Source organism: Nilaparvata lugens, chromosome 2, assembly GCF_014356525.2.
Source record: "Nilaparvata lugens isolate BPH chromosome 2, ASM1435652v1, whole genome shotgun sequence".
NCBI classification, from domain to species: domain Eukaryota; kingdom Metazoa; phylum Arthropoda; class Insecta; order Hemiptera; family Delphacidae; genus Nilaparvata; species Nilaparvata lugens.
This window is the reverse complement of record NC_052505.1, coordinates 46,637,469-46,663,923: the sequence shown is the minus strand read 5'-3', so window position 1 is coordinate 46,663,923 and position 26,455 is coordinate 46,637,469. Positions and strand designations below refer to the sequence as shown.

The 26,455-nt window shown below is 34.8% G+C and overlaps 1 protein-coding gene across 4 annotated transcripts in view; it reads right to left on the bottom strand.

The window, feature by feature from the left end:
* The window catches only part of LOC111052995 (neural cell adhesion molecule 1), a 522,721-nt gene extending 497,792 nt beyond the window's left edge, over positions 1-24,929 (bottom strand). For all 4 annotated transcript variants that reach the window (XM_039421336.1, XM_039421337.1, XM_039421338.1 and 1 more), the window contains exon 1: positions 24,650-24,929. The gene's annotated coding sequence lies outside the window, so the exon portion shown is untranslated. The remainder of the gene's footprint in view (positions 1-24,649) is intronic.
* Positions 24,930-26,455: the final 1,526 nt, after the last annotated feature.

Below are 26,455 nucleotides of genomic sequence, written 5' to 3'. Positions count from 1 at the left end.
ATTTTCTCTACAATCAAATCACATCATAAATATAACTAAGATTCACGCTTGGTTTTGATAGAACATTCCTATTGGAGCCTACCATTACAAATCCCACTACACATCCTCACTACAATTTCCAATAAAATCCCTGATATAATACCTATCATTAGGTCATGAATCCACCAGAGTTCTCTATAGTCATCCAATTTTCAAAGTAAGTAGTTCCTCAATATATTGAAAAATATTTCTTTTCAAATTCCTTCTTCAATTGATTACCCTTATCATACTCAGTCTTAGAGAAAGAGAATAGTTTGCCAACTCAGTCTGTTGATAGCTTACAACAAGGGAAAACAAATTCAAAATGCAATATCATCTCTAATCCAAATATTTCTACTATCAGGTATTTTCTTTAAACTCGATCGAATCAAGTTTCCTAATTACAATTATTTCAGATTCTCAGAAGCTATGCTCTCCTTCCAAGCACTCTCACTGTAGGGATCACAATCCGTTTACAAAGGTATCATTATTCCATTCACGATAATTGCATTAATGAGTAAGGGAGAAGCACGCACAATAAAACTAATCTGACTTAAGTTGAATATTCAGATCAAAGTATCGAAATTCCAAATTCATGGAATCCAGCAAGCACCATGAGCCAAGCTGTTACAGACATGATCGTTAACGTTTCTCGAATCAGTATCAGTTACGAAATCTGTTTGAAACTTCATAGTTCACAAACTTCAAGCTTGAATTGTTGCTACTCCCTTCCATCCGAAGATCAGTCGCGCTGTAACCTGTACTTGAGTCAAATAAGGAACTGCCCAGTTTGAAAGAGTATTTTGATAATTACTTTATCTTTTAATGCCAACTAAACTGTTTTTCTTTTTCTCCTTCTATTAATGATCTTCAAATAATATCTGACATTGAAGAAATCTCTATATACATCAGAATTGATTAATAAAATTGATTGATTAATGAAATATTTCCCAAAAGCTCTGAGCTGAACTTTGAAAATAAAATATGTCATACAATCATAAATATCTGTAACGACTTATACATTTTGTTATGACAAAATGTTTTTTGAAATACCTAGCTGCATCACATATGAGCGAAAGTGGAGGTTACTTACACCGATTTTATTGACATGAATAGCATTAAAAAACTATTTTTCCATGACTATCTTTCTCTCTCCTGACTAGATACTAGATGAATATTTGTGATGAGTGATTGAATAGATGAAGTAAAAGATGTAGTGAGTAAAAGAACAAATACACAAATATTGTGAGGATTTGAAAAAACTGAACCATTCCATGGTTTTATTATTGTTAAGAATAATGTCCACTTTAGCTAGAGGCAAGTGTATGGCTAATTCCAAAAGTTTATCAATCGAAATTGGTTCACTAATTCTAATTATTTGACTCGTTGAACCAGTCAAAAGCCATACATTCCAACGCATATCAATTTAGAAAGAATTCCACAATAATTTAGGAGGCGGTTGACTACGTGGTCGCGCTGGTATCCAATTGTTCAGATGAGATAAACTCATCTGTAGACTCTTCCACTAATGTGTGTACAGTATTATGAAAGATGAAAGAGCATAACAGTCTTTACATGAGATCTGATCAACCAGATTCCCATATTTTGAATGAATTAAATTACATTCAGCGGAGCCGGCTTACGTTGCTACCCGTCCAAATTATGTACAGCAGCAGGTGAATGTAGTTTATCTAATCTGAGCGATTACATACCACCGCCACCTTGTAGTCGACTGTTCCTCAAATATTGTGGATTCCTTTCAAAATTCAAATACATGGTTCTTGACTGGTCCAAGCATTAGAGTTGGTAAACCAATTTCGACTGTTTCGATGACGCGGAGGTGAGGCAGGGGGCATTGTCGCCGGTGGCTGGGAAACGTCAGCATCTCACACCACGCGTCTTGATTAATGGCGTCTTATTCGCTTTATGTAGTCGACGGTGGCGACCCGAGTATCCCACGTCCCACTAAACCACCACCACCACACTGCTGCTTGCTGTTTCTGCTGCGGCCAGTTTATGAGACAGCCAGATGAGCTGCCTGATACACCTCAGAACCTCTGTCCCTATCTCGCAACCCCGCCTCACTCTATCCGTAGACCTTGGGACGGCACCTCTACACCTATGCCACCGTAACTCCCAAATAGCATCAGCTTTTATAAGTGAATGGAGAAATTACAGTAATAGGATGCATTGAATTTCAGCTGACTAAATTATAAATTACAAAAATTTTACTTATGCACTTTCAATTTTATTTTTATATCCTGAAAAAGGACGAAGGAGTGAGTCAATTTTGTTGTTCAACGAACTTGACCTGTAAAAAGGTTCGAAGAATACGTGTTTAAAATTTGAAGCTGATATTTGATTCTTTCTAAAGTTATATTTGTAAGTCAAACAGACGGAAACGACTTTGGCCCTGAGGAGTAAGTCAAAAGTAGGAACTCTCGTTCAAATATTAACTCATCCAGAAGACTCAGGTCACGTCGCGTCGCGTCCCAACATGCAACTTTAGCCTTACAGTCAGACGAGGAGAATGAAAATCTTAGTATTATATGGTACAAATAAGAACAACAGATCTTCTTGATGTGTGAATAAATGTCATCTCTATACAGGTATAGCAGTCAGAAAGAATAGATTGAGAAATGAGAAGAATTAGACGGAGAGAATGAAAACAGAAGAAGAGGAGGGGAGAAGAGACTAGGTCAAATTTTCTTCTTCCTCTTGACTGGGTATAAGATGAGAAGATGGAAAGATAGAAATCTCAACAATCTGATATAAATTACACAAGTACAAGGAATAGAGCCTGAAAGATATATAGAATGAAAATGAACGAAAAAGAAAAAGGAATAGTGAATAGAGAAGAGAAAAAAAGTAGTGGAGAGTGAAATGATGAAGAGAACGCGAAATTAAGAAATAATAGGGAAAAATGCATAAGAAAAATTGTCAAGACCCAATGGATAGATAAATGGAATTGTGCGGTCAAAAAGTTTAGAAGGAGATTGAAAGCAATAGTTTCTATCGGTGAGTTTTGAAAAGTTTGTTTATTGATGTTATTATAAAATGTTAGATGGAATGTATAAAAGGCTTGTAGTGATGTAATTGAACAAATAAATGTGGTAATAATGGATGAAGTTCAATAATAATTGTAGAATACTGAAGGGGAAGATTCAAAAAAGGAAGAATTATTATGTGAGACTGCACCTAGGCTTTGGCCTATGAATTCGTAAATACAGGAGGAACGCTATAAATTATTGACAAATTATATTGTTTCCTATAGCCACGATCAGCATTACTTGCTTGATATTATAGAATGGATTCGTGTAAGAGGTTTGAGAGGGGCAGTTATAGTGATGATAGTAGAGAGATGTGTGGGGTAAGAGGCGAAAGAGAAAGTGTATCCAAAGGAGATGTGACTTCACAAATCCTCCCAGCCTGGAACACAGAACCTGAGAAAATTAGATGGAGTGTGTGTGTGAGTGTAATGGACATGGGAGCTGTGAGAATCACAGTAATCATGAGAGAAAGTGTGATTGAGAGAGTCTGAGAGAAACCGACAATAAGAGACAATAACAGAGTAGCTTGCAGAGGTAGCAACCCTGTTGCAATTGCTAGACCAGAGACCTCCTTTGGGGATGGGAGGTGTTCCAGGGGACCCCCTTTCTCCGTTGACCAATTACTAGATGACTCGCGTACATTTATCACAGCGCTATCAGCCTCAGCGCTCCTGTTAATAAGCACCTTGTTTTAATACATATTAAACTCGGCGCTGGCCAAACGACCATAACACCTATCACCTGCACCTAACGGCTTTCCTCATTCGATTTAATTAATTCTCTTTGCACGCTGACACACCCTTAATCTTCACATTTTCCCTCCTCAACAAACTTATGATGATATGAATTTTGGAATTGCTGCACTACTAATAATGGTCCCTTATAACAAATTGTCAACAGATTTGGGATTTTTATCTAAACGAGCGTATTTTCGAACATGTATATTGAAAAGTGGATCCTACAATAATAAAGCTGGTCACATAGTTATCTTCAATGCAGCTGCTAATCAAATTCAGTTCAATTCCACGAGCTATTACAGGAACACACAAGAAATAGTTCTTCCTATGCATTTTTGCTGTCCTTTGATCAGTTAGGTGACTTTCTACTGTTCATTATGGTTTCTCAATGCACAGCTGACTTTGTAAATATTATTTATTCTTTTTCTGAGTAGCCTGATATAATTTCATCGATATATTTTATTAATATTGTTCATGAAACAGTTAGCTACAAATTGATAATGATGTAACATTACTAACGGAACTAGTATATCAAATTGTTCCAATAAATTGATGTTTTTGTCAATATCGAGTTATTTTCATCCAATATTATTCACAACAGCATAACCTCACAAAAAGGCATTGATATCTTTACCAAAGATGAAATATAAGAAGTTATATCTCCTCTCTTAATTCACATAGGGCTTGTTCAAAGCTAATCTCTCAAATCTAAAGCATCTAATTCAATGGAAAATGGATGTATTATATAACTCATGGGCGCAATGTCGTAAAAGAGACATAACCGCTTCGATAGGAATGATGTCAAGATTAGTTCAAGTACTTTACAATTTACTTGAAAAATGTAGAATGACTCATTGAAAACTCATTGAAAAACTGATTTTGCGCGTACCTCTGGCTTTATTTCAAAGCCCCCCTAATAAAAAATGTGTCCACCTCAACTATAATACGTGTACTAAATACGAATATTTTCTATCAATTATTAAAAATTGAGAGAAAATGAAGAAAAATGCGAGAAGACGCTGTAGAAGTTCGGATTCTGAGCGTATTTTTAATGAAATAGAAGAGATCTCTTACCACTAAATTCATTGACCCTAGCTGAGCCACTGTTTAAAATTCGAGCATTTTCTCTCGATCTGTTCTCAAAAAAGCTGAGGGGGGCAGAAAAACCCAGATTTTGGGCGTATATTTATGACGTTATTCCAAAGCCCTTATAAAACTGAATTTGTACACCTCAGCTGAACCTGTTTACCAAATTTCAGCATTCTTTGTTCATTTTGAAATTTAAACAGGTCCATCACCATTATTATTTATATTTAGTAATATTCCAAATCTCAACCACTGCTCGTGTTTTTGCAACTTGAAACTCATACAGTAATATATCAACAGCTATTGAACATGTTATGGGTACAGGGTAGTAAGGACTAAAGATAATCAAACAGAGAAGTCCAGATCTTTAATCAGCACTCATTTAGAGTCCTCCAAGACACAATATAACCAATGAAGTTTACAAGAATGTATTCGACCACCTAGGAAACAGATTCATCATAGGTGGGGATTTCAATGCAAAACATATAAGTTGGGGCTCAAGATTGAACTCTCAAAAAGGAAGACAGCTATTTGATAGGCAATTATGATTATGATTTAGATAGGCAATGCTGGATAATTTAATTATTATTTAGAAAGGCAAGCTATAAAATAATGATAGGCAATGCTCCAGTAATGTCATCAAATAGACCCACATATTAAATAGAATAGAATTCTTTATTGTCATTAAACACATAGTGCAATAGACATCAAAAAGCAAAATACATACAATATTCATACAATAGTCACACCGATAAATACAGAATAAAGAAATTCACACAAATCAATATGGGGTTTGAACATAGATAACAATAAGCATCCACGAAATATATGAGTTCTATATATGGATAATACTTAAATAGACATAGCCTAGAATCACATTTAAACAGTGAAATAATAAGTCATGAAAAAGAAAGGCTCTGTATACTCAGATCACGTCATTCTTGAAGTGAATAAACTGGTTTTGCTTTCAAGAACGTGAGCATTAAAAATTTAAATTTCCTAAAGGTAACATTTCTAGCATCTAGTGGTAACTTATTAAATAATTTAATACTCATATAATCAAAGTTCATTTGAATCTGCGTCAATCTAGCCTGAGTTACCTGCAGCTGATACCTATTTCTTGTAGCATGACTATGAATATCACATAGTTGTATTAATTTATCAAGATTGCCTTTAGCAAAAAGCAAACAGTTAAGGATAAAAATACATGACACAGTGAGTATACCTAACCGTACAAAAGGATCCCTACAAGACTCTGGGTGGGATTCCAATCATTCTTCTCAGAGCTTTCTTTTGCCACAGTAATACATATTTAGCACCAGGAGCATTACCCCAGATTAGAATTCCATAAAACAAATGAACATGGAAAAATGCATGATAGGCATTCATGACCAAATCTAAGCTAGTGCAATATTTCAATTTGTCAAGTAAATATGTCACTCTGGATAATCGTTTACAGAGTTCTGTAGTATGAGTTTCCCAGCTCAGCTTAGAATTCAAGTGTATGCCTAAAAACTTGACATTCATGTTCTCTCTAGCAGGTTTTAAGCTTAACAGTAAGGACTCTGTTTCGTCCCTATTAACGATCAACCTATTAACATTGAACCAATACTCAGCTTTATTAACAACTAGTGCTGTTTTCTGGCTAAGCTTTACTGGGTCTCTATCATTTATCAGAAATGTAGTATCATCTGCGTATAATATGCATCTACCCTCACTTGCATAGTCAGGAAGGTCATTTATATAGGCCAGAAAAAGGAATGGTTCGAGGACAGAGCCCTGTGGAACCCAATTTTCAATACTAAGTAGCCCAGACTTGTTATTCCCTATTTTAATGGTTTGCAACCTGTTACTCAAGTAAGACTTCATAAGATTATATTCAATACCTCTCACTCCATAGTATTTTATCTTTTCAAGTAGAATAGTGTGATTTACAATGTCAAAAGCCTTACTTAAGTCTAGAAGTGTTGCAGAAGCATCATGATCAAGTTCAAAGCACTTCAGTATATGGCAGACAAGACCCTCCACAGCTTCACAAGTGGATTTGCCACTCCTGAAACCAAACTGGGATGGCGTGAACAAGTTATTACTGATACGTGATAGTAGAGGTGAGAATAAGAAAAAAAGTTCTCATGAACATATATCCATAAACGCTTTATTAGCAAGCTATACAGTGTCAAATATCGGCCTCACGTTGAAGCGTCATGTGTCAAGTTCTGCTCCTGGGAGGGGCATGAACATGCACTAAAATTGATAATTATAAACTCTTACCAATTAAGCCAAAACTATAATCATAAACCATGGGCAATATTCCTCAACGTTTAATGCCCCACTGTTTTGTTCCGTAGAAAGAAGAGGACGCAAAATGAATAAGTGATTTATGATTAGAATAGTCTGATTAAATAAGATAATTAAACGGTTGTAATATTTGAGGTTATGATTCAATGATAGATATTTGTAGGTTAGATCGGTTGATGTTTGTTTAATCGAATTGTCGATATCACTTAAGTCGATGTATTGAAGCAGAATGACTAATATATGGATGGGACAGATTGAAAAAGTTAATTTGCACAGCAGAGGGTTTGACGGTCTACAAAGGTAGCCGAAGTAAGGGATCTGAGACTCTAACTTAATATGGTAGGTGGCTATAATATAGTGAGGTGGAATTAAATTCACTTTAATAATAAAATACAGTGCAACTTGAATCTGCTGAAAATAAATCCTGTTGTCACTATGATCAAACAGAGATAGTAACTTTGGAGTGAACCTTTTCTCCAAGTGATGACCAATATATCCAGAATCCAATACTTGTGCCGTAATTTGGAAAGATATTAGACCGTATGAAACAACAGGTAGAATGGCAAATCCATGCGAACCAGGTCTCTGATAAATACTATAGGTTATGTAGCGAAGTGCTGGACCAAAATAGTAAATATTTCGAGTACCGAGTTTAATTCTAACGTTGTCTATACGATCTATTACCTCTCTTTTCAACGTTGATCGGCTGATGATGCGGGATTCACTTCACCTCGGTGTAGCAGGCCGGTGGGAGTCGATTTACTATTTGATTCTGTGGGATACTCCCAATGACAGAATTTATTACTTGATAAGAAAAAGCGACCACCACTCACCACCAGAATAGATAATAGTCTTATGATAGATACTATACTCGCTACTGTCTGGCTATTGCAAAGCAGGACGTGTCCTGAATGATCAATGTGTGTCAGTCGAGAAAGAACGAATTTGGAGGTAATATGGAGTTAATCCAGTTTAACAAAACGGTAATATGGATATATTCTGAGAGATAAACTGTTACAGCAAATGTGGAATAAATTAATGAACAGATTATGTGAATAAATATTTTCAATAGATACAAAATAAATATTGGTTGATAGCAGATTTGGAACTTTAATTTATAAATATTATATAGAAAGTTCGGTATTCTTCAATTAAAACAAAATGAAATGGATAATAGCCCTTTGAAAGGGTCATAAACTGAATTAGTTCAATAAGAAAAAACAAGTTAATATGAAAATATTGATTCAGAAAATAGAATAAATTAACAATTGAAATTATTCTCAGGGTGTGGTTTCGCCTAAGGAAAATAGACCTTTTAGCTAAGTACAGCGTGGATAGTTAAATGTATTTAATATTATAAAAATTAATTATGATAAGTTTTGTACCCTTAAAACTATAGTCATGACTTTTCCAAATTGACGAATTTATACGCTGTACAATTTTCGCAGATTTATGGGGATCCCCTTTTATATTCGAACAACTTACGCAGACTTTTGTTTCCGTTTTTTGGTTTTTCGAAATATATTCGGCCGTAGAATATATCGTTCCGGCTGGGTCCTTCCACGTGGCGAAAAATGCTGAACAGGCTTCACTGATATAATTTCAGGGTTTATTTGAATGAAATTTAAAATCTTAATATCACAATTATTATAGGAACTTTGGAACAACTTTTTAAAAAACAGAAAAACGAAGATTAAGTTACATGAAACAGAAATGCTTTTATAAAGCTTTTAAACAATTAGGTACGTGGACTAGGTCTGCATCCTACCGATGATCCTTGCAAAATGGCCTCGAGTCTTCCTCTTCTGATTTTCACTTCAATTTCTTCTCCAAATTTTATCTTGCCAAATTTACATATTAATTCGGGATTGGTCCGATCCTGTGACGTAACCAATACGCCGAATGGGGTGGTGTCACTGTGTCCAACTTTAAAGCTTTAAATATATGGTGAAATTCCTGATTTGAAGTTGTTCCAAATTATAATATAGTTTTTTATAATTATAATAATACATAAATAATAGAATTCGTCTATGATGATATACTTTTAAATTGGTTTCAATGAACAGCTGAGGATTATAGAACATAGACATGCTTTTCCAACATAGAGTAGACATAAGAATATATATGTTTATAACAATAACGAATAACATAATAAATAAATATTTCTTCCTATTTGTTTTGTTTATATTGTTTTTTATACACTAGAATATCGACCTTCGAACGTTATATATGGCTAAGCTGATTCGTTCATATATTTTTTAACAAGTATATTTTCTTTGTAGTTTAAAATAAATAAATATTCGGGCTTATTTGGCCTAGAAACGAAAGCATAAAAATGAAAAAATTTAATAATATATTATTTATTTGATCGATGTTTAGTTGAACTGCCTTCTCAATTTGCTACTTGTTAATGAGCTAGCCTTGGTTTGTTTCGGGGTTATGTTTTCATTTCGAAACTAACCTTCAAATATAACTTTACTGTTCTAATCCATCGGCATATAAACATATATGGTTTTTTCCATTGACTAATTTTTTGGAAGGCATACAATTACAGATTTATTTATTTCTTGCCTGGTAAGTTAGATAGCGATCGTCTATCCACCTCAGATAAGATTATATGTTTCTACGGTGATAGGAGCTATTCCGTTCTTGTACTAGCCTATGAACAAATTTATTTTGTATTTTGAGGGCTGTACGATCATTGGTACATCACAACAGGGTGAAAGATTTTGCCCGGAATTCAGTTCCTCTGGTGAAATACACCGATGCTGAATTGTTTGGGGACTAGTTTTTGAAAAACTTATGCTGGATTAATATGGAAAAATATCTGAGAAAATGAATAAAACTAAACTGGAAGCTGTAGTGTGAGTAGTTCTTGAGAAAAAAGTTGAAATATGCAAAAAATCTATAATTAGTTGTTCATTTCAGAATGCGACAGCAGCTATTTCACATTGCCCCTCAGTGCAATATTCACTAACATCTTCAATTTCATTCTCATTATGGTGAGAATAGGTATCCTTGATATAAATAGCAACACCTCCCTGAACACTATTAGTTTTACAAAACTCTGAGCCCAGTTTGTAGTGGACAGGAATGTACAGGGTGATTCATAATTATGGTAAAATAATTTGATACGTGATAGTAGAGGTGAGAATAAGAAAAAAGTTCTCATAAACATATATCCATAAACGCTTTATTAGCAAGCTATACAGGGTGAAAGATTTTGCCCGGAATTCAGTTCCTCTGGTGAAATACACCGATGCTGAATTGTTTGGGGACTAGTTTTTGAAAAACTTATGCTGGATTAATATGGAAAAATATCTGAAAAATTGAATAAAACTGAACTGGAAGCTGTAGTGTGAGTAGTTCTTGAGAAAAAAGTTGAAATATGCAAAAAATCTAAGTAGAAAAACACAGACTTCTACGTTTGATGCCCAATAACTTTCTTTAATGACCAGTAAACAGATAATTCTTTGCGATAAAAATTGTAGAGAATTTAATTCTGAAAAGAAATAAGGAAGCTGTGTAAAGTAAATTTGAATAAAAGTTGAATAAAATGTATTCTTATGTAGTACATTACACCATTCTGAAGATTGTCTTTTGTCAAGTGGTGAGGTGATGTGATCACCGATGTCCATCCGGTGGGGAGTCTCCTCTCCAAGATGAAAGTCGCCAGCCATCTCCCTAAGATCAATCTGACAAGAGGCTCTTCAACCAAAGGGGTCGAGGCTTTTGTTATGGAGTACAGGTTCGCATCTCCATCGTCACAGTTTTACATTGGCAAGGAAGGAACTTTGATGTCACTAGTAATAGTCCGTATCTCTTGTACTGTGCTCACTGAATGACCTCCCTAATGAACGCTTTCCTTTTTTCCCATAATGTAAACCTCCTTTACTGAAGTGATATCTGAACAATTTATCATTGAAATCACCATATACAACATTCAATATGCCAATGTACAAAGAGAGTCTTTTTGAGATTGAGGTATTGATAAATACTATGTCATCATTCAGGTACGGTTTATCATATCTACAGGAAATCGAACTGATTATGATGTTTGTGCTCAATCTCGCTCCGAGAATCTCATCCAATCCCTGTTGCACGGTGTGTTAAGATGGTTCATAATGACCAACATCATTTGAGCCCGCCATCACAAACACATTATCTGATTTTGTTAAATGTGTCACAAACTGAAACCCATTCTTGACAACTTGTTTCAACTCAGCTCCTGGCTGTATATAGACAAAAGTAGGATAAAAATGACAGAGATAAACCAACAATGACATCTCGCCCCACCACCCTCCATTTCTATGCCTATTGGTTGGATTGAACAACCACCCTCCAATTGCATCAACAATAACTTTTTTTAAAAACTAGTGTAGGGTAGTAATATTGCTGTTGACCAATGAGAACACCCCCCCACATCAGTCCATGTTTATATTGTAAACCATTATTATGATTGTTTGTACTTGTTGGCAAGTAGGTATTTGGATATTGTTGTTTGAAAAAAATAACTAGTCACTACACTTTGGTGTCCACTAACTCCATCACTTGTAGATTCTAGAATTACAAGTTCTTTTGCAACTGGTTCTCCATTATTGTCTTTAAATCCTTGAATCTCTATTATATATAAATCACTACTACTACCACTACTACCACTACTACCACTACTACCACTACTACTACTACAATTGTTACTAGGTCTTCTAGAAGCTAAAATGTGTCATTCATTAAATTTGTTGCAGATGAAATTTCCATTATGTTATTTGTAATCATTTTCTCAATTAATTTGTCCAACATTATAATCTGTAGAGAACAAAAAAACTGTTATGAACCATATTATCAAATCACTCATTGTTAGTATAAAACAAACACAACTAAACAATTTTTAAACATTACAACAATGAAAATCATTGTATTAACATCAACATTGTTCTCCCTAACACTACTACATAATGTTCTATTATGTGTAGCTGGACTAGCGGATCAATACTATACTGATGAATTTCTTCAATTACAAACCATTGGCAGACTTGATGAATCCAATAAGTTTTTCTTTTGTCAATGTCTTTTGGAAAAGATTTATCTACACAACAATCATCATCATCAGCATCATCCATCAGTTGAAAATGATAATAAAGATGATGATGTCAACAATATAACAATTATCTCCAATAATCTTGACTCTTGGTATATGGCTGTTGCTGGTGGATTCAAACTAGCTTCATTTCTCTGTTAAAAATCAGGGGTAAGCATGCAGTGCCCCTGTCTCCATCATCATCATTGTTGGGTGTTGATAGACATAACCATAGATGTTCATTGCAGATTGTCCATGCTTTGCATGGCTACATCAAAAAATCAATGTTGAGATTAAATATGAATATGTAATTGATTTATGTAATAACTATCATATATATAAATGATATACTTTGTGTGTGTATGTATGTGCTAAACCAATATATATTATTTTATTGTCTCTCTCTCTCTCTCTTGTCTTTTCCTACTCCACCTCTATCTTAGATTTGCGGGAAATTTGGGGGTCAAGTGACATCACTGATCAGCTTATTAATGTCATCACAACTCAGCCAAAGGGGGCGGGTGGGGGGAGGGGTTGGTGACGACACTGGATGATGGGGGGGAGGGGGCGTGACATCATTGTTGGTTTATTTCTGTCATTTTCATCCTACTGACAAAAATATCATAATCCCTGTATAATCTGCTCCAAAAATTGTACATATCCCTTCCCTGGCTATCAGCCAGAATCACAATGCGGTTTTTCACCGACTGTCTAGATAGTAACTTATTAGTAGAGTTTGGAGAGGTGCTCCTATGTACTTGCACTTTCACTGCAAATGTTTGAATTGGCCAACTGATAGAAATAAATCACCAGATTTGATAGATTTCTTTGTAATCAGGAATTTATCATTAAACTACATGGAAAGAGAAAACCTGAGCTCTGATCATACTGCATTGATCCTGGATGTAGGTGGAACCATGGTGATGAAAGAATGTAATTTGAGGCTAGTTAAGATGCAAACAGACTGGTCAGCAATCCAAGAATTATTGCATGTAAAAATAAATTTTGAGTTAGAAATTACTAGATGTGATAAGTTGGATTCTGAGGTTGAAAAGTTCACAAGTGACATCCAAGAAGCAGCCTGGGACAGCACTCCACATTCAACACAGAGAACATGTTCTTCTGGTTCACATTATCCACATTACATATTGGAACTTATCCATAAGAAGAGGAAAGCGAGGAAAAAGTGGCAAAGAACAAGAGCACCAGTGGATAAAACTCATTTGAATATTCTAGCTAAGAAACTGAAGGAATGTATCAGTAGCTAAAAGAATGATATGATTGGTGAATATCTCAGAAACCTTGCTACAGATAAGAACTCCAATTATTGACTCTGGAAAGCTACAAAGTACTTAAAAAATCCCTCAGTTCAAGAGACACCAATCAAAACAATTAATGGTGAGTGGGCAAGGAATAACGAAAAGAAAGCTGAAAGTTTTGCAGAATACCTGGAAAGTGTCTTTCAACCTCATCAATTCCAAGTAGTAGAAGATGATGAGATCGGAATATCACAGAATATGATAGAGATTCAAGCCAAATGAGCTGATAAGTATCATCAAGACAACCAGTTGTAGGAAAGCTCCAGGATATGATCACATTACTGGTGAAGCTCTGAAAAACCTACCAGATAGAGCTTTGAAAAAACTCACAGTTCTCATAAATACAGCTTTGAGGATGACGTATGTGCCACTGTCATGAAGGTAGCTAAAGTCATCATGGTCAACAATGCAGGTAAACCACCATATGATGCATAATCTTATAGACCCATATCTCTACTACCCATAATGGCCAAGATCTTCGAAAAAGTTTTGCTCTCTAGATTAAAACTTGTGATAGAGAGTGAACAACTCATTCCTAATCATCAGTTTGGATGGATTTAGATGAAAACATTCAACAGTTCAGCAAGTCCATAGAATTTCTCATGTAATTGAAAAGATTCTAGAAGAGAAAGAATATTGTGCTGCTATCTTTTTAGACGTCACTCAGGCATTTGATGAACTGTGGCATGTATGTCTAATTAAGAGACTACAAAAAGTTTTACCTCAGCAATATGCCTCATTGCTGAAATCTCACCTGTCAGACAGATTCTTCCGAGTGGAACAGGGTGATAGCTACTCAGTACTAACATAAATTCAAGCTGGAGTACCTCAAGGAAGTGTATTGGGCCCTACTCTGTACCTGCTCTACATCAGCGATCTCCCTGTGCCAGAAAATGACACTATTACAACCTTTGCAGATGACACAACTGTCTCAGCAGTTGGAGAAACTAATAAGGAAGCTACAAGTAAAGCACAAGAAGCCATCAAGAAAATTGAGAAATGGACTAGAACCTTGTGGATTAAGTTGAATGAAAGCAAGTCCACACATGTTGTCTTCACAAATAGGAATTATGTGTACATCCCAATAGGATTAAACAACGAAGAAGTTATGTTTGCAAATGAAGCTGAGTATTTTGGAATGACACTGGATGCAAAACTACGATGGAAGTCACACGACAAGAAAAAGAAAGAAGAATTGGATTTCAAATACTCGAAAATGTACTGGTTATAGGAGAGAAATTCAAGGCTTTCAACCTACAATAAATAACTATTGTAAAGACAAATTCTTTGGCATGTGTGGGTGCATGGCATCCAGCTGTGGGGCTGTGTAAGAAAAAGTAACATCAACACCATCCAGAAATTCCAGAACAAGGTTTTGAGGAATGCTGTCAATGCTCCATACTTTGTCAGAAACTCTGATCTCCAGAGGGACCTGCAGATGGAAGAAGTCGATGTCATGATCACAAAGGCTGCCAGAAACCATGAAGAGACTCTACATAATCATCAGGATATCCAAGCTCTACACCTCATTGACAACTCTAATACAGTGAGAAAACTGAAAAGAAGAAGCCTACAGATCTCGTTTAAATGTAGCAAGAGTGATTCTAAAAGAAACAGTGCATGGGCATTGCTCACTTAGACTGTGAAGGAGTGAATACCCTTAAGTGTCAAACTTTAACGTATTAATTTAAGCTAGAATTGAACTGTTCATTAACCAAAGTGTTAGATTTCAGTCAAATTACAATTTGAAAAAAATCAGCACTCAATCACGGTTAAATATTTCATAAATTGTTATTTTCAATTGAGTAACAAAAAACATTTTGACATCAGATTATTTGATCGTATAACATATGACATCAGAAGGTCGATCCAAAAAATTAAAAAATTGGATGAGGAAATACAATAAAATTGAAATCCACCTTCTGCATATTTATATATTTAAATTTTCATAATTGTCTATCAGTGGTTTCCAATAGGTAGGAATGGTCCACAAGGAGCCCAAGGGAAAAAAGTTGATGTTTTAAGCTTAATTAGTGATTTAAAATCATATATGTATTGGTCTAAATTAAAGTATGATCAATTTCCCCCCGAAAATGTTATAGCAAACTCATAGTGAGTTCAAAATAAGAATAATGATGATAATAATAATTATTATTATTATAATTAATAATAATAATATTTCTCTGGATGTTGGACGAGGAAGTTATGTTTCCAATCGGTGAAAGAAATGATAAGTACAAAATTTCCAATGTAATAAGATAGGATTATGAAGTTTGTTTGGGATCTTAATGCCGGATTTTTACCATGATTGAGCTAGCCAATCAGAAGCGTGACAGTCAGTGGCCATTCTGTGATTAGATAGTTACTGTACCTAAACCTAATGAGGAAATAGCGTGCGAGAAATTTTTTCGATAACAATCCAAGTGTATATTTCTAATATTCAAGTGTATTCAAATACCGATGATCATATTGAGAATCGCCACAGAGAAAGCATACATATATATGCCTATTCTGATTCTATTCAACTTCAATGTAGTTCATTATAATTATCCGATTCCAATTTCCAATTACTATTTTATTACACCTCCATGGCAAAGTTTTTGTCGATCCGATTGAGTTCATTAAAAAGATGGGCAACATCATAATCTAAGAAAATGAGTATTTCTAATATAGTTTAATATTTCATTACAAAGCACATATCACTCAAATTTGAATTCTAAAAGTAAACATTAGCTATAGAATACAAAAGTATTCATCTCTCAGAACTATATAGTAGTTACATGTTGAAAAAAGTGTGTATAATCATCGGAAATATCAACGTAAAAATTATTGTTTTTCCCATAAAGATTAATATTCTGAATTCATTTTACTTGTTCTTGAAGAGTCAGCTATGTAACATTCTGTATAGAGTGAATGACAAATAGAATTATCGTTTTTATATTGGTCTATCTCATTAACCATTATTCTATTCATGTCAGCTCCGAGTCAAAGGAACATCGATCGCAATGAGCATAAGATAATGACATTTCATACAGAACATCATGAATCAGACAGACCCACAGAATGTGTAAGTAACATAATGAGGTGAAATACTACCTCAATGACAGTCACTCTTGAAATCATTCAAGGACTGGAAAGTCAGTTCATCTTTTATTATAAGTCTCAAAAACGACTATGAAAAATGGTATCAAATTATTATTTTTCTTAGTTCTCTAGTATCACCATTTTGAAAAACTGGTATTGCATTGTTTAATATTGATGTAGTAAGATCTAAAAGTCGGGTGATACATGATATTGTGATTACAGAGTACTTATTTCGTGATTTTTTACGGACTGCAATGAGCAGCACGATGAACGAACATTTGAAATAATAATGTATTGGCATTTTAATGTGGAGAGCAACCGCACATTGATCAATCTACATTTTATATTTTTCAACATCGAGGATAATTATTATAAAAGAAGAGAGAATATTGCAGGAATCATTGGACAAGTCAATTAGTCAATTCATTAGTCACGATTCCAGCAAATACTTGACCGCTGGAAAGCTCTCCAATGACTTTTAGAAACCTTTTTGGTCGAGTTAAGAAGAGATGTCGGGAAGATTTCGAACTGCTCTTCCTTGTTACAATTTGTCTAGAGAGAGAAAAAGGTGCAATCGTCTCAACTCGAGGGTGAAGTTGAGTCCATTAGAGTGGCTCTTACACTACTTAACTTCATTACATCACTTACCTTTGCACTTTACCGCTAAAGTCCAAAGGGATCATGTTCCAAAGTAGACTACATAGCGTCGTACAACACTGAACACCAGTAACAGAGTAGCATGCGTCACTCATCATCATATAATATATTATACTAATTTTGTGTTTCATAGATACCGGTTTAAAAGCATAACAGAAATACAAAATAGATCTTGTCACGCAAATGTACTCGAGGGATGACACTAGAGAAGTGAATGAGGGATCGAGATAAACATTTTCATTCCCTTCATCAGAACATATTTGAATCTAGGACTCTTGAGGGCGAAAATATGATGATTATTCACTATCTTGTTGAAATTACATGGATAATCTTCATTTAAGTTGAAAATTCTCAGCAAAAAAAGAGCATTTGATCAGTTTCGTACCTGAAGACATAACGTCTACTAACTTTGCCATTCATGAGTATTGTCTAGAGATTCAGTATAGAAAAATCCATAAACGGTCCAATCTTCAACTTTTTTATGAGCTAAATATAAGTATCGATAAGTTTCACTTTACTTAATCGAAGCATCTTTCACTTTGCGGTGTAGGGTAATATCAATGAGTAATAAACTAAGCTGATAAGAAATTTATCAAGCCCAATAAATCTTCTGTTGACAAAGTACACAGTGAATCTGTAAATAATTTGAAACAAGATTCTAAGTTGTGTTTATTTCGTAAGAATCAGCCAAATCAATAATGCTATAATAGTATTTCTCATAATCCTTCCTTCATTTGATGTGAGCCCACTTTCATAGCAGCATAAAATAGCTACGAAACAGAAAACATCTCTCTCTCTAGTGAGTGAGTTACGGTAGATAGGTTTGAATTATTGATAAACTCAACCCTTCTTTGATGATTAAGGCCTGGGGCTGTATCATATCCAGCAGGCCGAGGTTGAATAAAAATATTCGTCGTATTAAAGAGAATCCTCCATTTCTCGGTCTCACGACAATTTCTCTTTCACAAAGTCCAACCAACTGTTGGTTTTCTTCGTTGTCATAAGGGGCCTTCGTGAAAGGAATATATGCCTCAACAGCAGAACAGAAGAAACTTTCACACAAAGCCCTTGAGAATTTAGGCTCTTGAGAGGCTCCTGTAATTGCTATCCTGGCATTAAATGATCTAGACTCCTGTGGCACTCTTTCCACTCACTTACTTACTCTCTCTCTCCATTTTCCCTTGTCATTCTTGATACAAAGAAAGACGTTGATGGATTAGGCTGTTTTTTGGAATCAACGTTGTCTTCAGAGTTATTAATACTACTTCGTGTCTATCAATAAGACATCACTCATTTTTTGAAGACTGGAAAATTGAATATATTATGATCAAACACCATACATTTTTTATGATAATTTAATTGGATTGTTGTAATATTAGGTAGATCTTCTATTCTATTTCCATTCTATTAAATTGAAATTGAATGTAGGGTGATGATGGTTGGACGCAGTGATTGTTTAAGCATCTAAAATTACCTTTCTCATATTTCTCATATATGTAATAATGTGATGGGGAATTAATAGCTTCAGTTTCAAAAACCTTATTTCATGCATTCAATTATTCAAAATCGATTATTGTTGACGTGAATCATTACGTTGATTCAGTGATATAATACAATAACTAAAATAAGAAAGAAATTATGTTTGAGAAGAATTAAAATAGAAACGCTTTACATCAAAAATGATGGAAAATCGAAATGAAGAATACATGAATTTGGGTTCAGATTCATGATAAATTATCATTAAAAATGAGAAAATGTGCAAGAAGAAAGATGGTGTTGATCTTGATCCCACGTTCAAGCGATAACAGAATAAAGTTGTGAGTCTCCAGGCCACTGGCCGGGTTTCGGCCAAGTTTTATCCTTATATCAGAATGGGCTCCTCAGGAAAACTCAAGGCTGGCACTAACGATTGAACGTGCATGCACATACGCTAAATCAGCGAGAGCCTTCTAACATAAAATTAACAAGCAATAACAATAAATAAATCACTGGGCAATTACAATTCATAATGTTAGAGAAATGATTCGACCACAAATAGAGCAGCAAAGGAAAAATTAACAACATAAATTGGAAATACAAAAACCCAACCTCAACATTTTTGCTCAAAGCGTTTTGCTGTAATCATAGCTGTATGACAAAACAATATTTGTCGACTGTGTATGTACGTGCTCGTTCAACCGTTGGTGACCAGCCTTATACTAAACCTCCCCTTGATTAGATCTTCCACAGAGACCTGTCGTCAATGAATAAGTAATTTCCTAGCCTAAATGAATCTCACCTTGGATAGAGATCAACTACTGCGATATTATGCACTAGATATTTGATAATGGAAGCCCATCTGAAAGAGATTTTGTTTGGAGCGGCCATCACGTCTTCCTTTCCTAATTAAAAAAGGGTTCGAACTTTCGTTTACCACAAGCTGAACAGAAGTGAACGGCAGCGGCGATAGTAGGCTAGGCACTGTCTGTAGGCGAAGCGAAGCACAAAAATGTGCGTCCTAGATTTCTTTGTCGACCACTTCCAGTCTGGGTTAGTTGAGTTTAGCCCTGCCATAAGCACTTTTTTAATTCCAGCTCCACCTCTCTAGAAATCAAGCCAAACTTACCCTCAAACACTCAACCCCCGCTTTGTTAAGTACTGCGCTATCCCACTTTTTTCCAATCTTCCGCTGCCACCGATCTATAAATATCTTTTCTGGACCCGATACAAAAATTCGAGTGCTTTGAAAGGGACATTGTTTGAGCATTCCAACTGACGACAGTCTTGATTAAAATCTAAGTAATAGTTGAAGTGAGCCAAATATATTATAATATTCCTACTCCAAAGTCTTTCCAAAGTGGAAATTCGTTCTAATGAATTTTCCAAAATACAATGGTGTGGAAACGATTGTGAAGCGTTTGGAATCTTAATTTGAAACCTGCATTTAACTGAGTGTTTATGTTGCATTCTTTAATCTATCGTCTCACAATAGAACTGAATATAACCTTTGAAAGAACTAAATATAACTAATCTGAAGTTATTAATCTATTTAAAGAGGAACATTCTGCGAATGTACATACTCATTGGAATCAATCACATCTCCACTAATGTACTATTTGGGTGAATTTAATAGTAGAAATGAACAAGAGAGATGTAATTATATATGAATTTGTATTCTCCGAGTTGAACCAAGTATCTTTGAAGATGCCAACTACAATAAATTCCTCCGTTTTAGATCTTATTTTGGGATTCTAATTTCAACGTTAGCAATCAGAAGGGAATGCATTGCAGCTGGAACGGTGTGAAGCAGGCCAATGATCACTTGGCGCGTTATCTGATAATCATTAATGAATTAAAGCTGCAAATAAAGTGGGAAACGGTGTGATTTAAAAGCATCGTGCATACGATAACAGTGTCTAATTTATAAGGGCAGAGGCAGATAGCCGCGCAGTTGCATTGTCCCCACAAGAAGATTATGCAAATCGATGTAGTAAGTGCGGAAACGCGTCCGAATTATTGCTAGCGAGAAAATCGTTGGCTCTTTCTGAAACAGCATTGCAATACTCTGGCTTCTGGCATTCAGAATAATTTTATTTCTCTCCTCATTTTTGCAGGGGCACATTGTGTTTTGTCATTTGCAAGAAACATAATAGGATTACTGCATTTCTTTACTTCTTCGAATGATGAATGAGCGCTGGCAATGTTTTTCGAGAAATAATAATGATTATAATTCTGTTGAATAATGAATAAGTTGACTGTGACTTCAGCATTTACTCCAATGGGACTCTCATTTTTCAACATACATGCATAAATGTACAAGCATACCTGCCTGTGTCAAACTCTTCAACCTTAAACAAACTTTTTAAAGATGTAGCTGAATGGGGATTACAAACTGTTCTGGAATATAATTGAACCAGTTACATCACTTACCTCCTGGACAGAAATTCAAGTGACTTATTGTTGAGTTACAGTAATTGGATATTCAACTACAACTGATAAAATTAATATCTATCGGAGTCCTTGCTTGTTGAATTAAGGAATCATTTTGTAATTTGAATAATCCATCATCAAAGTTTCAATTGTTCCAAGAAATATTAACATACTTCATAATTTGTTCTTGTCTCATCTCTTAACTATTCATTATAAATCCGTAATAGCCGAGAAAATCGGGAAAGATTAAATTTCCATCGCATGAAAAGCAGATTTCCAAGGGAATTCGCTGTAATGGACGTGGAAAAATGTGTCATAACGAAAGAGTGTAGCATTCGTTCTCAATCCATCCCGAATTAACAACTCATCATCGAATGACAGGTGACAGGACGTTCCTGGAAAATTCATAACGAATCCACACAGAGTGATCTAGGTTGATGATTTGTTTCAAACCCATTATTCTGGAGCAAATTTCTTATCGTTGTGGAAATGACGAACATTGTTAGCATTTCAACTCATCATTTTCTTTGTCTAATCATAATAATGTTGAATAATAAGTTGAAAACTCATGCTGAAAATTGATATTGTTCGCAATGAGCAGTCGTATTCTCTTTTATTTCACTGAGTTGGAAATAATGATTCCCTGAAAAACGAGAATCGCACTTTTCTATAAGACTGGTTTCAATAATTTCACGACGATAAATTTTGCAATAAAGAGTGGAAGACTAAAAATTAGTGGAAGACTTTCATAGAAATTTTTCAAAGGCTTTTCATTGAAAGCCTCATTGATACTTCTCAATGAGGCTTTAGAATAAGAATAAGAATGTTTATTTCGCCAAAATTACATAATAGTTACAAAACTTGAATGATTTGGCACAGCCAGCAAAGTTAAACTTGTGCGCTAGCTGTGAGTTCATAAAGCAAACAGTACGAAGTAACCCATAGCAATACTGAAAAATGGAAAAAAATACATACCTATGTAATAAATATTATAGTAATGCTTCTTATAAATAATACAATGATAAGAATTGAATAATTTCGTGTTAAAACCAATTATACAGGTGATAACCAAAAACAAGTCATACAGCCTACATTTAAATCTTCTGAATGCAAACTAATGAAGAAGAATACAATAAAAAATTAAATTTTCAGTTGTGAGCACATCCCAGTGCTTAATCAATTTTCATAAATAATACAAAAGATAGAAAGACATTCAAAACTCAAAAGAATCATGAATAGATTCATTAACATTTAGGAATTGTAAAATATATATTCTGCTCAACCCATACATTTATTTCCTTGATAAGTGCTTTAGTAATTTTTGAATTAATTAGTTTTATCGGAATTTTATTTGAAAATATATTGCAAAGATAGGTAAATTGGTGTCGACAAACTACTAGTTTTATTAAGTTGATATTGAAATTATTTAATGCAAATGAACGAGTTTGGTACGGTATATTTCTAATTATTTCTAGATTACTTCTATTCTTATTTAAGTGCAAAACAATCCTAGTTACATACATCTGTCTTAGTGTGGGAACACTTAATTCTTCAAAAAGTTTCTTGCTTGGGTATCGTCTTGGTTTACCCAGTGCTGAAGAGTATCATTTGAAGAGTATCATTTTGAAGAGTATCATTTAGATTGGAAGATGAAATAGGTGTATCAATCAGCATATATTAGCAATGACCCAACGTTTTCCACTCCAAGCAAACAATGAACATCATCCTCTTTTTCTCTGTATTCCTTTTTATGCTACAATGATAGAATCATTTTGTAACTATTATTGGTCGATGGATGCAGATAATATTGTAGTGATTTCAATTATGGAATCTATATAGATGGTCACGATGATTCATAACACGAAATCCGATATTCGGGATCTTACAAACGAACGGGAATACAGAGTGTCTTATGATTCTGATAAACAGAATCACTATCATAATCATTATTACGTAGTTAATAAATGAGAAAGTCCGGTTACATCAATAAAGTTTTAATTCTACAGGCGTATTTTGTTTGATGAAGACGATTATGATTATACAAAGAACAAAAACCGCCATAAGCTTATGAGCTCATCCAACCTCTTCAACCTCATCCATCCACACTTCCTCCAGTTATAAATAATTTCGGGGCACCGATCTTCGCTCGTTATTTTTATTTTTATTTATTGATAAACAGAACCATAGCCTTCTATAGATAGAGTAAGCCATGACAGAACACAATTCTCTAAAATGATCGTGTTTATATTTCACAGCTGGCTATTCGTCATCTTATGAATTTCGGGGATGCGAAATTTTTATTTTTCACATACTCACTCGCTCACTCACTTTTTTACTACCCACAGCTGTTTTAGCCAAGGATGAATTATCCTTTTAATGTCGTTCAGCGAGTTTTCCCAGAGATGAGACCTAGTGCAATCCAATCTTTATATCATAAACCTACTATGTTCAAAATCTCCTGAACATCGTTAGAGCTGTTTTCGAGATCCGTTAAACATAAATAACCAGATATAAAAATAACCAGATATGAAAATAGCCAGATATGAAAATAATTAGATATATAAATACAGAAATTGCTCCCTTAATATAATAGGATTATTGAATGAATGAACGGAATTGCTACTGATAACAAGCGTCATTGTACGTTTGTGGGTTTGCTCGACGATAATTCTCGATCATTTTCATCAATTAATTTCAAATTATTAACACATTGAAAACTTATACATTGAACCATCATCAGGTGAAGTTCGTTGGTCAACGAAATTGACTCGCTCCATCGTCCTTTCCGAGAATATAGAAGGATATCATCCGAAGTGCATTGATTGGATGCAAATTAGCAGCTCAATGCAACTTGAATGCAATTCCTCTTTACTTTCATCGAACTTTCCAATGAACAGGTCCCACATCTTTCAAGCTTCCCCGAATCCAGCAGTCCATTCCAAAATAGTCAATGTGTAGAAACATAAATACGCTGTTTCAACATAATTGGGATCTATTCGTATTCAATTCTCAAATAGGTATAATTTTTGACAATAGTTTTCATCTTTCTATATGAGAAACTCATTGAACTCGATTGGAATGTGAGAAACAAAAACAGGAATATGTAAAGTAACAAAGCGGTCAAATTATTCATGAAGGATTAGTTTGGGGAATTTTTTGTGCATACATTGATTAATGATAAAATGATTGAATAGACTTATTTCATGAAAAAACAAGCCCGAAAGCTTGGATGGGTCAATCAAATGCAATGATTGATTGCTTCAATAATTATATTGGTGTGGAATAGTTCAATGTCAACTAATGTGATATTAGTGTTCAAATAACTAACAAACTAATAGAATCTTCAAAAAATTGAATGAATAATTTTCCTGGAGTAAGTTATTCTATTAATAATAGTATAAGTAAACTTCTTACCAATTTGAATGACTCCAACTGACGGTTAAGACCTACTGATAAGGGGAGTTGTTCTTCACTACTTGTAGCCTAATCACCAAAGTGATAACGTACAAAGTCACATGTGAGACAACAACACAGTTCAGCAATAAACTGGTAAGGGAATATTTCACAAGAAACTGGCGCGCAAGCCTACAGAGGTGAACAATTGATGAGATGAGGCGCCGTGACTTGAAAAGAGCACATTGACGAGAATCGCGAACGGTCCTCGAGGTGAAACTCAACTAAATCGGGCGCAGCATGGAACGTCGCTAGTTCACCGATTTCCCGCCAGGACCGCCACCCGCTCAAGCTTCGCATGCGCTTCACCACGCCTGCACCAACAGCTACTTTATAGAAGAAGATAATCACCGTCTAGCGATCAAAATCATCTTAATTTTCTTGTTCAGGTGCAATTAAGGCGACCATAAACTTACCCCTTGATGAGTCGCTTAACGGCGTGTTACTTAGGAAAACTGCAAACAGTGAATTCAAATGAATATTTTCATCCGCAATAGAACTGTTACTAATGTACATTGTTCAGGTTCTGAACTATTTCTGAAGTCGCTTCCATTATCCAAGTACTTCAGACTTTAATAGAGGTTAATTCTTTTTGTATCTTTTTCCTCAGAGACCATTCCGTTTCATGCTACTAACTATAATAGTGGAGCGTTGGGATTACTAATAGTAGCAGCTCTTTACCTATACCAGGAGGAAAATATAGATTCTAGTCATATTCTCTCGTATCCCTGGTTGATTCTATTCTTTTCTATACTTGTCCAGATGATCTCAAAACTGAGATTTTTTTGTAGGTCCAATTTTACTTACAGAGTTTCGTATGAAAGGCTTCATGGCTCTAAAGACCAAATAGAAGATACTTTAGAGAATTCAGTGTATATAATAATAATAATCTTTTTCAGTGTTTTGTATGGAAATGTAGAGAGACTATGTTATCATATTATCATATCTATATTGATTTGATCACTTGAAATGAAGTCATCATCATCATCATCCATCATGGACTAGGCTTGTAAAGCCTGTTCCGGTGTCCACCGCTTCCTCGGTCTCCCGACGTCCCTTTTCCCATCCAACTGTAATTTGCAAGCTTGTAGTGGAAGACGAGTTGGTGGCATACGACGTAGGTGATTTGTCCACTTAATTCTGTATTTTTTAATGATTGCTGTTAGTGGTTGCACATTGCACTCACTTCGAATTGTTTCATTACTTATGTGGTCTCGAGTATCCTTGAATGCTGCGCAGAAACCTCATCTCTGATGCCTGAATTCGTGAGTCATCATTCTTGGTCTTTGTCCATACCTCACTATCGTATGTCATTAAAGGGATGGCCATTGTCCTATAGAACTTAATCTCAGTCTCTTTTCTGGCCTTACCCTTTAATGTTCGGTGAATGACTCCACAAATTGAGTTAAACTTTCCTATTTTCTGAGGTATATCACATTCTCTGTCATAGGATACATCACAGCCGAGATATTTAAAGTTGCTCACCTGCTCCATTATTTTATTATTCAGGACATTTAAAATGAAGTAATTGTACTAATCATAATACTTCCAATTCATAGGCTAATTATATTCATTTTCTAATTTATAATAAGTTGAATTTTATCATTTACTATAAATATTAACTCCAATTAATCATTTTCATAATTTCCGCTTATCAGCAATTCAGTATTCAGCCTTCTATGACACCCCACCAAGCATAATCTGTAAAAGAGATCTGAATAAGACATCATGGAATTAAATTGTGGAGAGAGTTGGCAGAACAGACGA